This window comes from Euprymna scolopes, chromosome 36 (assembly GCF_053919585.1).
Source record: "Euprymna scolopes isolate OS-2025 chromosome 36, ASM5391958v1, whole genome shotgun sequence".
Classification (NCBI taxonomy): domain Eukaryota; kingdom Metazoa; phylum Mollusca; class Cephalopoda; order Sepiida; family Sepiolidae; genus Euprymna; species Euprymna scolopes.
In genome coordinates, this window is record NC_136517.1 from 70450520 (window position 1) to 70466079 (window position 15560).

The 15560-nt window shown below is 29.4% G+C and overlaps 1 protein-coding gene and 1 long non-coding RNA gene across 16 annotated transcripts in view; one reads left to right on the forward strand and one right to left on the reverse strand.

Annotated features, from left to right (window-relative positions):
* The window catches only part of LOC145260569 (uncharacterized), a 239274-nt gene extending 231687 nt beyond the window's left edge, over positions 1-7587 (reverse strand). The window contains exon 1 of the long non-coding RNA XR_013864333.1: positions 6706-7587. This is a non-coding gene — a long non-coding RNA (uncharacterized LOC145260569). The remainder of the gene's footprint in view (positions 1-6705) is intronic.
* Positions 1-15560, forward strand: part of LOC145260568 (uncharacterized) — a 504115-nt gene that overhangs the window by 304070 nt on the left and 184485 nt on the right. The gene's annotated exons all lie outside the window — the stretch shown is intronic.

Consider the following 15560-nt stretch of genomic DNA (forward strand, 5'->3'; position numbering starts at 1 on the left):
TTTCTAACACAAGCACATACTCTTACCTCTTCCATCCAACACAAGTAATGATTTCTCCCTTTAAAATATCTGGCGCCGCTGATTGGATGAGAGATATTCATTCTACAATTCTAACATTTGGTTATTCCACCAAATAAATGAACTATTACCAACACACACCACCATTTTTGGTACATGCACAATAATCTTATGTTTGATTTATTATTCACATACTTTTTCCGTTTAGAAACTCTGAACTTAAATTATTTGTGAAAATATTACACTCACAAAAAATAAATCCTTGACAAAACACATCATGACCAGCTACGCGATACAACTCTTGTTTATAGTTACTTGGAGGGAGGGAAAGTTACAGATAGAGAGATACAAACAGTGGGAGTGAGAGAGGCAGAAAAATAAGCTGACAACCACTGATTAACAGGTCCTGCTAGTTCTGAATATTATTCACACAACGTTTCAGTCAATTTATACTACGACCTTCTTTAGGTATATCTTGTTAAAGTTGGAAAATATATTTGAAGATCAGAAGTTACATTGGTCAGAATGTGAGAATAACATCCAAAATGAGAACAGGAGTTCAAATCATCATGTCGGTTAAATACTACATATTGTTACTGTTTATCAAATTTTGAGTTTTCCGTGATAAAAGAAAAGAGATTTTAAAAGAATATTCAAATAAACAATTTATTTAATCCTCTGGGAAAAACATTTTACTCCTAAATTTGGAGCAGAATCCTTTGGTTCTGTTCAAAATTTACAGAAAGTTTCTGACTATGAGAAAAAGCACCAATGATGAGGATAACAGTCCGAAAGTTGTAGAATTTAACAAAGCCACCTCAGCTGAGAAGTTCGGAGAATAGAGCTGCCAAAATGTTATGAACATGACCCCAACCAAGATAAGGACAACATTTCAAAACCTAAAATAATATAAATAGCAGCATCTTATTTCTGGAAAATTGCTAGTAGTAGTATCCAATTAAGGCTCATTGTAGTATTTCATCTGTACATTTGTTTTTCATGCAAAGTCTTAGGTATGATGATATTTCTTGTTTTTACCAAATTGTTTATAGTTTGGATGGCTTCTTTTTCAAAGCATATAAATTCCTTTCAGGGATCTTAACTAAAATTCTTGCCTGTTAAATGAATCAAACATTCCATTCATCTTTCATGCTTAAACTAATGTTAACAACAACAAAAAAAAAGAAAACAATACTTTTGACATTTTCTTATCTGACTTTTAAAATGAAATTCTTATCACTGTATTCTCTGGACAGAAAAGATGTTTAATGATTTCACATTTCAAATCCCATGTTAAACAGTGTTTGTTGAAAAGTGTCATAGCTATCATATCGAATGTTTACAATATTTATCAAGAACAACAGTACAGAATTTCAATAAATGATGACAGCAATATTATATACATGGTAGCGATAATATTTTAAATGTTCAGGAAAATATAAGGCAAGTGTAATCAAATAAAAATGTTGATTAAGTTTCAAGTACTGATAAAATGTGAGAGGATGTATAGAAAATAAATGGAAAAGTTGGCTAGTATTTTGTCTTTTATTATTGTTGTTGTGATTAGAAATATTTTTTATCCTTTTTGTATAAGGATGAAAAAAGTGAAGCAGAGGCAATAGTCATATATATATATATATATATATATATATATATATATATATATATATATATAAGCAAAGAGACCCGACGTTGCCCGGGATTGGCTAATGCTCAACAAATGTTTCACACATTTTTGTCATCGAAATCGGTGAAATCGCCCATATTTCAATCAAATCGATTGTCTGCTTTAGTTAGGGAACACGTCACAGTGCACTAGAACGATGCTTCACATACCTCCCCGCAGTTACTTAATCCACAATACATTGTAGTTTACATTGCACTGTAGAGAACCTAGTGTTGATTTTATAAAATATATTTTTTATATATAATGGCTTGAATTAAAGCTTAAAATGCAAAAGTCAAGTATCATACTTCAGTTGTGCTCTGAACAAAAACATTCATTTTAAACATGCCCCTGCCATACCAAAGAACCTACTGTTGATTTTATATACTGGACATGTCAGTACGATGATAAAGGTTCTCAAATAAATTTGTGATGTTAGACTGTGTAAAAATGGTAACTTTGGTCAAAATCAGACTGTTCCACCTATGTTTTTTTATTATCGATTTTCGATAATTATCAGAGGCATTTCAATGCAAAACCTATCTAAAAACACCCCCAGACACATAAGGTACATTTATGTGAAATTTAAAAAAAAAAAAACCGACTCAGCCGTTTTGGAGTCTACAGGGGACAAACTCACAGACACACAGACAATGGTCCTTTTCTATAATAGTAGAGATACAGATGAAAGTATCTGTTCTGTCAAAAATTAAGAAATATTACATTTTTTGCAAATTAAGCATCGAAAACAATTTTTTGAAAAATTGTTTATTATGGTAGAATTAATTTGAATTCAAACAATGAACTGCTTACATGGCCAGTTTCTTTACGGATATTGCTTGGTGATATTTTTAGATGTGATTAAAGAGAACATGCACTGCCCTGTACAGAGATTGAACTCCCAGCTTTAAGAATTTGAGACTTGTGTGTTAAATATATTCCTCCCCTCCCATCACTTCTCATTGTCATCTGTTGCATGATTTTGATGCAAAGACATGCACATATCTCATCATTATTTTTACATTTTATAAAGAAATATAAAGATGCACTGTAAATAGCTTGAAATTTTTGATTTTTAATAGAATGGACGACATTGGTAAATGGCACAAAATTTTATGGATTGTCAATGTTTCAGCAAATTTTAATCACTTTAAAGCCCTCCACAAAATAAACGCATTTCTGGGCCCAGTAATGTAATCTGTACTTTACATCTAGTTTTTTGTTGTATATATTTTTGATTACATTCAAGTATTTTCAACTGATCTATGCAGAAAGATGAACTATGCAGTGATATTATCGTCACTATCAACGGAACCTTTTCTGATATCTTAACACCAAGTATTTAGTTGAAAAAAACATTCCTCTGAAGGCTACCCATTTGTGCATTTAGCCATAAAAATATTGTCCTATAAAGTTAAGTGTGACTGGTGACTGAAAGGCTGTTGTAGAAATAGACACCTCTAATATATATATATATATATATATATATATATATATATATATGATTTTATTCAGATACAGTTTTGAGTGAGAAAGGAAGAGATATTATTGGATGGCTGACTAGTAGAATTTCTTTTTGCATCATTCGTCCAAGATTTTTCATTTAATAGCATTTTTTAATTCAAAGAATGTTAGATGGGGAAGTGCTTTTGTCAGAGTGCCAATTTTTTTACTAAATATTGCAGAGTGAAGGAGGTAACATCCATGTAGAGTAGGGGTGGGGGCAGCTGATATAAATAATGGCATTAGAATAAATATAGATTAGTCATTTATAGTTTCACAGCCTGTTGTCTAACCTATCAGTTAACTTGGTGCAACATGTTATCATGTATGATTTCTGTTAGATTCTTTTTCTTTTTTTAGTAGTAGTTGTAAGGGGCCAACTACTCACTGCCAAGACCCAGGAGAATTACTTTACGAAAAGCCACAAAACTCAACAAGATCAAAGTTGAGCTGTGGACACCCTAGTTCTCAGGTGAGAAAAACTTCTGTGAGGATAGCAGGTGGCAAACCTATATAGTCGTGTACATCATTGTGTGTTTCCAATGAAGTTCACATCATGTCACCCTATTCAAAAAAGCACATACGAAACAAAAGGCTATATTGAGTTGCTACGCATTGTTTACAAGTGCTGGGTGGCCAGGTGGTTACAAGAAGGTCCTGCATGAAGTTACAGGATTCTGCTCCATGTCACACCTCCAGGAAAACCCAGAAGTTGCTGTCTGATCACTTCCGCAACTTCAATCTGGACATCTGGTTTCCAATTCACTTGATTTTAACCCCATGAACAATTATGTGTGGTGTACAGAAGAGATGCACTTTTCAGAATGCATTAATTATAGCTCAAAACATGAAGTTTTTTCCCCCCTTTCCAAAAGATGTCAAATTTATATATTATTTACATGGATTTATTTATTTGGTAGAGGTTGTCAGAAAGAAGGGTGAGACTTTGTGATGAGAGAAAAACATGGAATCTCAATTATATCATAACATAAAATATGTAAACATTTATAGGAGAGAAAATATAAGTAGACGATGAGGTCAATATCATAAGTTTAGAGTAACATTGTTTGTTGGGGTTGTTTTATGGCATATCAACCCTTTTCTAATCATTTCTAGTCATTTTGATCTGAAACTAACGTTCGGTATATGATTTGCTTTTTACTTAATTTATTTTATACGCATGGATTTTGTAAACCTAGTCTATAAACTAATAGATTCTATGTGACCTAAAGAGGAGCCCTAGTGGGTTTTGCCATGATATATGAAAGTGGTGACGATGCAATTTGGTTGAAAACAGTTTGATAATGTTTTATTTTGTTGTTTTTTTGTTTTTGTTTTTTAATTTCAAGCTGTAACTCCTTTTCAAAAAAAAAAAAATTTTTTTTTTCAATCTAAATTTTTCATAAAATTATTGTCAAACACACACTCCAGAGTGAATGGAAAATTGTGCAAATTTGCAAACCTAATTATATTTAAAGTCATTTTTTTTTAAATTCTAAATTAGTCTTTCTGTTAACAATATCTCTTTTCTCTCATCAGTTATTGGTTAAATAATATCAATACTTGTGATATCCTCTACTGTTAGTAATAGGTTATTTTAATTTTCTATTTTATAGTCAATTTTATTAACTTTGACTGATATTAAACTGATGACACTAAAAAATATGAGTGTGGGGGATGGATATAACAGCATTTAGTGAGAGAGGGTGAGAGTAATAAACAGGTTTAAGATGATGATTCGATGCAAATTATGGCTAATTAGACTAATTAAAATAGATTGTTTTTTCAAACATTCTAAAACTGAAGAATATTTTAGTATGTATTTTGTGTGCTTAAAATATATAAGAAAAAAAGTTTTAGATTAACTAGGCTTTAATATATATGTATTATATTTATATGTAATGCAAACAAACAAAAAAAAAACAAATCTCTCCAAATCGAGACACATCAGAACTTGAACAAGTAAATGGCAGTATATGTAATATAGCTATACCAGTAGTAAATGGTAAATAGACCCCCAAATTATGAGCAATCTAGATATGTGTCATAAGGAATCTCTTCAACCCCCACCCTTTTTTTTTATTTGAAGGACAATTTCATCATTTTGTGAACGGTTATCCCCTGTCTCTTCTCCACCTCTCTCCCATTTGATTATGTCATTTTGTGGCAGCAGCTGCACATGGTTATTCCCTACCTTTATTTTTTAATGAATGATTTTTAATTTAAGGGACATCTAAAAACATTCTGTAGGAATAAAAATTATGAATTTTGGAATATATATTCTAGAAAATATATTGAGTGATTTTTTTTTTTTAATTTTTTTTTCTTCTTTGTTTAATGTTTACATTTAGCTGTGATCCCTCCCCCCTTCTCCAATCTTTTAAAATAAGTTAAATACAAAAAATTTTGAGAAAATTATTGCTCTACATCAAATTAGGAGTTATATTAACCCTTGGGCTATGATGGTATTTTTACATACAGTGCCTACGATGGTGTGAATGTTTTCACATCACATAAAATCAAGTCTAGGGTCTTTGAAAAAAAATGTTATCAAAAAACAATACAAACATTCAAACATGGATTTCATTCATTGATTAATGCAGTTAGGGAAAAGAAGAATTCCATGGTCCTTGGAGAAGCCACTGTTGCAGTTGTTTGTAATAGTAAAAACTAGGTGTTAAAAATTTAACAGCCAGCGTAGCCTAAGGGTTAAGAACTGCATTTTTCAATGAATCGGTGCACACATGAGCATAGTGTGTATGTGTTTGGTAAAATCTTAAATTTATTTATGTCAGTTATTCTACGCAACACAATGAGTAAACGTGGGTACATTTGTTTGTAAACTTTACCATTTAGAGAGGTGCCACCGAAACCATACCCTATCCCCAAAAGAAAAGAAAAAAGTAAAACTTAAAACAAATGCCGTATTATTGTCTGTAGCAAGTCCAGAAATGGGTATTTTTATAGTGTGTGTATATATATATATATATATATATATATATATATATATTCGAAAATAAGGGTTGTTGCCTGAAGAGGTCTCTAGTTAGTAAATACTGGTAGACCGAAACATGCTCATGACTGTGTAGCACCAAACTACTGCTTATGTAAAGACAAATTTTATATATATATATATATATATATATATATATATATATATATATATATAATAAAAATTTATTACTATTTATTATTATTATTATTATTATTACATGTATATAATATATTACATATATATGCTTCAATAGTACTCAATATATTATTAAAGCTTTGGAATAGTGATAATAAAATATACTTAAAGTAAACTACAAAGAAACATTTGTTTCATTCTCAAATTTAATCTAATTGTAATTGCCATAAGTGTATTTCCATACAACTCTGCATATGCGTGTAGAAAGAAAAAATATTTGCTGTTGCTAATTGTGAAATCTTACAATCAGCTCTTCCTTCTTTTTGCAACATAAAATTTATAAATTACATTGAGACTAAAAATCTGAAAAACGAATGTGGTGTCTTACCGCATTTGCCTTTGAATAAAAGTTGTGAGGAAAAATGAAAACAAATGTTGAAAAGCTCTCAGATAGCAAGTGCGTCATGATTTGAAGCCATCGTTCCCTGCAGCCCTGCATATCTCTGATACATAAGCACGCTATACACCCACAGTTTAGCTTGAAAACTGATAGCCAGGAAGTTTGATATGTTCAAAGAGATGGCATCACAACAGGTGCATCTTTCCAGAACAAGTGACCCTTCAGAAAAACTAAATAGAAGAATTAACCTTTTCTTCGAATTCCTTTTAACCCTAACCTTTCCTTCCTTCTCTGCCCCAATATAAACAATAGGTTGTTGGGGAGAGGGGGTGGGGTCCTCAAAATCAAGGTGTGTCAGTAGGTAGGTAACAGTCAAACCAGACTCCTCATCTGTAAGTAATCCAGCAAAGGAAGTACATAAATATATATCACTATCCCCACTCCACCAATACAGATGAATAGAGAGACTTCAAACATTGCCAGTCCTAAATACTACTTTATTTACTGCCCACCACCATCTATGCCTGGCCTTACCTGGGTGGGAAGAAGAGGATGACATCTAAGTCTCTGAAAGAAGGCATTTTTTTCTATTAGCACTTCTTGCTTTGCTTACAGTAAGCGCTACAATATTCTTTGGGTGAGACGCTAAAGCCGAAACTAATTTGCTGCTCTCTTCATCATCTATCTATATATATATATGTACTTACTGGCATATATATAGTTTTCTCTTACCTGCTCACAAACTTTCGATCAGGATATTCTTCCTCTTCTTTTCTAAGTCTCTTTGCTTCTCTTAACAAACATCTACGGAATATGGCTAAGAAACCGGTTCCAATCCCAGTAAAAGGTATCAACGTATAATTTCTTATAATTATTATTATTATTTTTTTTTTTTTTTTTTAATATTTACTTTTTTTTATCTGTATTCACATAATGATTCAGTTGACTTTTCAAAATAGTGAAAGAATTGTGATTTTGTTTTACTTATTTTGCACACGCACTCTACTTGGTATAATATATATATATATATATATATATATATATATATATATATATATATATATATATATATATATATATATTAGTGTGTGTGTGTGAAAGAAGCAGACATTTCATAGTTAATTTTTAATCAACTTTTTCATGGGTCTGTCAATTTTTCTCAATTCTTGACATATTAACATTTTCTTTTATCGATTTGACTGTGATATTTTAACTTTCAAATTGAAATACAATAATCAGTTTTGTTAATATCTCAAGAATTAAAACTTTCTATTAAATTACTAGCAAAATTCATTAAAAAAAAACATATGAAACCTCCATTTCTTCATTTGTTTAAATAAAGATTTCTTGGTCACATCCACTCAATTTAAATATAAACTTTCAACAAAATTTTGTCTTCTCTTTTTCTATAAAGAATTTTTTTTCTTTGTTCAAAACTACATATCTTTTTTTTTTTTTTTTTTTCATTTTTTTTATCAGTAAATGAAGATTTATTTTCTTCAATTTTATATTTCTAATAATTCTTAAATTTATTTTTGTTTTCTTTGCTTTTTCTTTTTTCTCTTTTCTGTTCTTTCTCTTTTTTCCTTTCTCTTATTTTTCTTTATTTCCTTTTTTTCTTATCCTTCCTTGCTTGTTTTTTACTTTCTCCATTAGAAGGCGAATGTATTTGAGTTAAAAATAAATAAAAATAAACCAATTACAATGTTTCAAATTGTTTCCCAACACAAACAGCAAAATCTTTTCCCCTAAGTGCCAAAGCAGTTAAAATGTTATATCACTCGTTTCCCCTAACAACACATAAAATAGCAATTTGTCTTCAATAATAGTATACAATGTGTATAGAGTTTCATTGTTAAATAACCCTGAAAAGGATTGTTTTCAATTGGACACTCCCTCCTCTTATTACAATGAAAAATATATAATAAAAATAGGAAGTAAAATAGATTTCTGGTTGCAACATTTCTAATCACAATTTTTTATGAATTATTGAACAAAAAAGTAAATGCTGTTTATAGTTAAATATATATTTCACATTACTATCTACTTATGAAATTAATACTTTTCTATTTTTACATATCTATATAATGTTAGATTAAAATGAAACAAAATTTTAAGAAACTACTAATATGGCTTTCTACTAGTGAATATTTTTATTATATATATGTGTGTGTCTATATATACACACACATATACATATATTTACATACACAAATGTTTTTCTTATATATTTTAATCACACAAAGTATATGCTAAATTATTCTTTTCATGATTTAATTAAGTTTGAAAAAAAATATTTCATATAAGTGTATATATGAAACAGAAATTAAGTATAGATATTTTGTTGGATTTCCAGTGTTTGTTATGTGTAGCAATTTGATAAATGAGTATTTGTTTCTAACTAACCTCATTTTTGTTGTCACTTTGACAATATTTTTTATACAAAACTGTATTTTACTTCAGTTTGTTTTAAATGACACTTATTCCAATGAAGAACTATTTTATTCCAATGAAGAACTATTTTTTAATATGGCACCCTTTTTCATTTATCACGGTCACAATATTAAATGTTTTTGTGATAAATAAAAAAGAAAACATCTACGGAATATGGCTATCTATGCAAGCTTTTCGATTTGCTTGTATTAAATATTAAGATATTTATTTCTTATAATTACGTGCATTTCTTCTGAAGTAAAATAGTTTGCTTTTTAGAGTATTTCTACTCTATTGTCTTAAATGTTGCAAGTGGCCTTCAAAATTTATGAATATTCTCTTATTTTTTATGCTTTGCATGATTTCCAAACGTTCAATGCTAGTCAGAAAAAGTATAACGTTAGATTTAATCCATTATTCTAGAAACAAAATTGTAGTAGTCACAGTGTAGATTTCTTAGTGTTTGTAAGTATTTATTGTGAGCCAGTAGCAACTCAGCAGTTTATGATGGTCATCATGTTCATCAGTTTTGTGCATAGATTTGTTAGTGTATGCCTGTTTTGTTTTTTTAATAAATGTTGGTATTGCATGTTGGGTATGATTTTGCTTTAAAAATGTTTGTTAAATATAAAAAGAAATTGAAGGAAATTTTAAAAAGAAATCAGTAACAATTATTCACAATTGGGTGGGTTTTTTTTTTGGGGGGGGGTTAATGATTCTCGCAGAATTAGACACATGCTCAAATTTTTAATGTGGGGCAAAATCCAACTTCCTTTAAAAAGAAAAAAAAATTTGAATTGGAACAAAGTGAAGTATCTGTTCCCTCCCGCCTTGTTCACAGGATGGAATTTATGTTTTTCTTGCCAAACATTTTCACAGAAGCTGGATTTTCTGACAAAACTTAGTTTATTTTATGTATAACAAATATTTAAGGTTCTTAAATGTTAATATTAACAGACATGATCCAAAAATATGTTCCATGTTGTTGTTACTGGTAATATATCTGACCACACTGAACAAACTCTTATTTCATATGACTTTAATTTTAAATAAGCACAACAATAAAATATTTGAGGACTATAAAGAACAAATATAAAATCTCCAAAATGTTTTTCTTAAGAATGTATGTGCATCCTTTTGATTTGCTTTTTAGTGCATAAAAACTGCATTTTGTGAATACAGTGATTCTTCAGTTTATTACAACCATGATCAAATGTTCAGTATCTTTTCTATCCTCGGTCAAAGGAGAAAGACAATTAGTTTGTATTCATTATGCTTAATACAAGTTAGCCATTTTAATGATTTTTGTAACATAAAGATTTTATTTATAAGCAATAATTTATTCACAAAATACTTTACAGATAATTAAATCAGTTACAACATTTTTCTGTTTCTCTAAAAACAAATTGGCCATTTTAATTACTTTGGGAATTTCTTTTCGTAGCTTTATGTGAATTTATTGTTCTCCAAGCTAGGCCAAGTAGTAGCTTGTGTGTGTGTGTGTATATATATATATATATATATATATAAAGTTGAGTTTTTTCTCACTCTGACATTGATATTAAAACGTAACTTTTTATATTTAAAAATTATTAAAGCAAACTTTTTAATATCATTTTAATATTTTTAAAGTAATTAATATGCAAGCGATTAAATGAATGCTAACTAATTTGCGTATTCCTTTGAAATCGAGCATTAATTAATTACTTATTTTAATGGTTTCTTATTAGATAATTGGTTTCATTTCATTATTACGCTGAATTCTATTGCTGCATAGTTTCTACATTCTGCATAATTGTGCAGAATTTAAGACAAAAACGTTCTAAAACATGAAAACATATATATTTCCAAAACATCTAGCCTTGATAAAGGGGAGACTAAAACTTGCTGCTATGGTTTCAAATGATCTGAAATAACAGCAAGGGGAGATTTGATTCCAAATATTTCCTATATGTTATATCTCCTCTCTTTTGGAAATAGGGTACGATTATGAATATCTCTAGTATCAAATAATCCTTATAGATTGTGAAATTTACTTCATGTATGAAAACCAAAGAGGAGAGATATAACATCCGAGAAATATTTGGAATCAAGTCTGCCCTTGCTGTTATTTTAGATCATTTGAAACCGTAGCAGAAAGTTTTAGTTTCCCTTCCAAGGCCAGAAGTTTTGGGAGAAATATCAGATATTTTGTAATTTATATGCAAAACTAGGAAAAGAAAAGCCTGTGATTGAAACATTTTATGGCTGTAAAAAAATGCCAGAAATAGGTTTTGGATGATCCCCTTAATGTGCTGCCTTAAGAACAAATGTCACATAACCCACTACACAATTCAGGTCATTACCTTTTCAACAATCTTTCATTTGCTAAATTCTGATCAATAGTCGTTGAGATTTGGAACTTATAAAATTATAAAAATGGTGGTATATATATATATATATATATATATATATATATATATATATATATATATATATATACATGCACACACACACACACACACACACACACACACACACACTCGTAGCCATATTGAAATGCTTATATCTTTGGTTCTATAGGATGAAATTACATGAAAATTTTTAGGCTTTTTGAAGATTATAATATTATTTTATGGTTAAAATTTTACGACAATTGGTAAAAAAAATAACCTATATTTTCAAATCAATAAAATATCTCCAAATTTGCCTACATTTATATATATATATATATATATATATATATATATATATATATATATATATATATAGTGTCCTGGAAAGTCAGCTTTAGTTTTGCTGCTTTATGATTAATTTTGTTTAGGTTTTTTTTTTCTTTTTTTTTTTGCTTGGTTGTCTTCCCTGTGGTCTTGCCAGGTCACTAATATATATATATATATATATATATATATATATATATTAGTGACCTGGCAAGACCACAGGGAAGACAACCAAGCAAAAAAAAAAGAAAAAAAAACCTAAACAAAATTAATCATATATATATATATATATATATATATATATACAAAATATAATCATATATATATATAAAAGTAACTTTGTCAATGTCTGTAAAAAGTCTCTAATCTCTATCAAACTCCTCCCTGAAATTTGGTCTATTGAGTTGAAATTTGATATATGGAGTATTTGGACCTGTAGCACATATTCAATTTGATTTCTAGCCAGCAAAAATTGCTGCTAAGGGTTCAAAATTGAAAACAAAACAGTTGATCTTGGCAGGAGTAGTTGAATAAAATATGTCCACTATTTTATTTGCACATGCTCAAAATTAAATACTCATAACTCATAGTCACTTAATTTTTAAGCTTTCATATCCATCTGTCTGTAGCTCAAACGGTAACAACACTGGAGAGATAAATAACAACTAAGTCCGGATCATTAAATATTCTGTTTTTGATTCTAGCAAATAATACCCAAGTCATATATTTTTTTATAACTTTTGAAATCATTACTATATATTGGATAATAATCAATAGATTATAATAAGAAATCTGCACACATATTTTACAACGAGGTAACATTTATAAGCCAACAAAAAAAAAAAAAACTGAGACAGCACATCTTAGACAAATAAAGGCTTGATGCACTTTCTGATAAGGCTATATCAATAAATAATGAAATGTACTTAGCTTAGCACTTTACTGCAGTTTCACAATATTACTTATCATTAAAAGTGTTTCTGATTTTAATGCTTACACATTCTGTCTTCCACATGAACACTAATTGTAATTTTTTCTATTCATTTGATTCACTGTTATTGATTTATTCCAATAATTAATACTTTTTCTCACTAATTAACCCTAAAATAAAAAGTGCCTTCAATAAGTTTCCAGATTTTGTTGTACGGGCATATGACTGACCAATTTTTATGATTTCAGGTTCAAATGAACAGCTACAGCAGGAATTAGAATACACCCTACTAAAGCCTGATCGTCATAGTTGGTGAATTTCAAAAATGCAATCTGAATGTGAGGACACTTTAGAAGAACGATATGCAATAAAATTGTTTTTAACTTGGCAAAAATGCCACAGAAACGTATGGAATGCTTCAGACTGCTTTTTGACCATCTTGTTGCATGAATCAAGCATCAGGTTTTGAGTGACATAAGAGATTCAAGGAAGGCAGGGAGTCTGTGAGGGATGATAAGTTTGGGAGGAGTAAGGAAGTCAGAACACCAGAGTTGATTGGCCAAATAAAGAATTTCATGTGTAAGGATCATCATGTGTCTATAGAGATAAAAAGTGCACAGTTTGATGCCAGTATGGGAACTGTATACACAATCATTCACGAGGAACTGAAGATGCAGAAAATTTGTGCAAAGTTTTGACAACACACAACTCCATCCATGGCACATACTATTTGACTAAGATGGGCATCAAGACAGCGCCCCACCCTCCCTATAGTCCAGACCTTGCCCCCTGTGACTTTTGGTTATTCCCTAAGCTCAAGGAAAACCTTAGAGACTGTCATCATGAGACAATTGAGATGAAACAGGCTGTGATGTGGGTCATTGACGTGCACACACAAGCGGACTTTTATGGGGTCTTCCAGAAGTTGTTGGAATGCTTCAACAAGTGTGTTGCAGCCGGAGGAGATTACTTTGAAGGGGACTATTAAAAATTTGTTTCTTAATGAACACTTATTTTTAATTGTATTATTACTAGCCTTACTGTTATTAGTTTATTATTACTGATTGCATATTTTTCAAGTTTAATGCTATTGGTAATTTATTGCTTATTTAGGGAAATGTTTATTATCTTAACAAATACTTTGCCTATCTGTTTTACTTTCCATAATAGGGAAGTAAAACAGATTGGCAAGGTGGATTAAACCAGATTATATTTCGTTTTCTGATAATATCTATCTATTATTTTAATATTATATTTTAACTTATCGTTACATTCACTGCTGTTTCATAGTTTTTTTTTTATGTTTATATTGCTGGAATGAATAAAAAAATCTATAATCTGTTAATGTCGACAGTTGTTTGAAAACTGTTAGTGGATGCTTAGAATATTTATTAAAATGTTATGAAATCGTTTTGTCTGTAATTTGTAGGTTTTATTAGTTCTATTGAAAGCTATATGTAAAAAATTAACTTTGTATCTGTATAGTTACTAGGGGTAGATATGTATTCATAGATATGTAGCTATAAGTAATGATTAGGTCTCTGAATATACTTGAACATAATTGGGTACGTGTGTGTTTGTGAGTGTATTAACCTATGTGTGTCACTGTGAGTGTTTTAACTTATCATCAAAGAAAAGAGATACCTTATCTTTTAACCTTAAATCAAAGGGGAAATAATATAAACGGATACGTAGGAAACACACATTGATACTGGCTATAAAATAAAGAAACTATTTTCTAACACTCCTTCACCCACCCCTTTATTTCATTTAAAATATGACGTCGCCAAAAACATCTCTAGATGGAAGGAATTACTGACTTGAGAAGAATATCACGAAGAATGAAAAATAAATTAAAAGCAAGATTTTGACTGCTGGTATTTTAGTTGCATATCAAATCCTATTTTGCCATTTTGTTTATGAACAATCTTTATGAAGAATCTTAGCCTAAAATATATATGCCCCTATTTTGGTGAATAAATTTTTGTTAGTATATATATATATATATATATATATATATATATATATATATATATATATATATATATATATATATATAAAAATGAAACTAACTTTCAGGTTTTCAAAGGATTTGCAAAATTTCTTATAAAAAACAAGAAAGTCTTATAAAGAAAATCCTTAAATGTTTAAATATAAACAATATTTTGCACACACCATGTTTTGTCTACTTAAAATGTTAATATTAAAATCGTTTTCAAAATTACATGCATCTTTTTTCATACAAATAATTTATACCATGTGAATGCGCATAAAAACCTTTTAGAAATAATTTATACCATGTGAATGCGCATAAAAACCTTTTAGAAACAAATATTTGAATGTTGATTTGAAATTAAAATTCTGAGTTTTAATAAATTTTTCTCCTTCAATTAACTTTTTCTAATGGAAAATTGTTAAAGTTTTATTAATATTCTTCTTATGTTAGTTGAAATATATTTTTAGGAGAGAAATTTACTTAAAATGAATCCCTGGCTTTTATTTGCTATTTTCAGGTAACCTTTTCTCATAAAATCTATGCACAATGGACACTCATAATAACCAGCAATTATGTTTTAAAACCATTGCATCAATTGAACATCCCATTTATCTAGGTAAACACCATTACTTTCTATATAGATATAATACTGCATAACAATATCATAATACCTTTTGGAACTAACAATTCAACAAGGTTTAAGATAATTTTCAAGTTTGAGGCTAATTTTTCCTCCACTACTCAATGATGTAGCATGGCTAGTGAGATAAGTTATAACCAATAT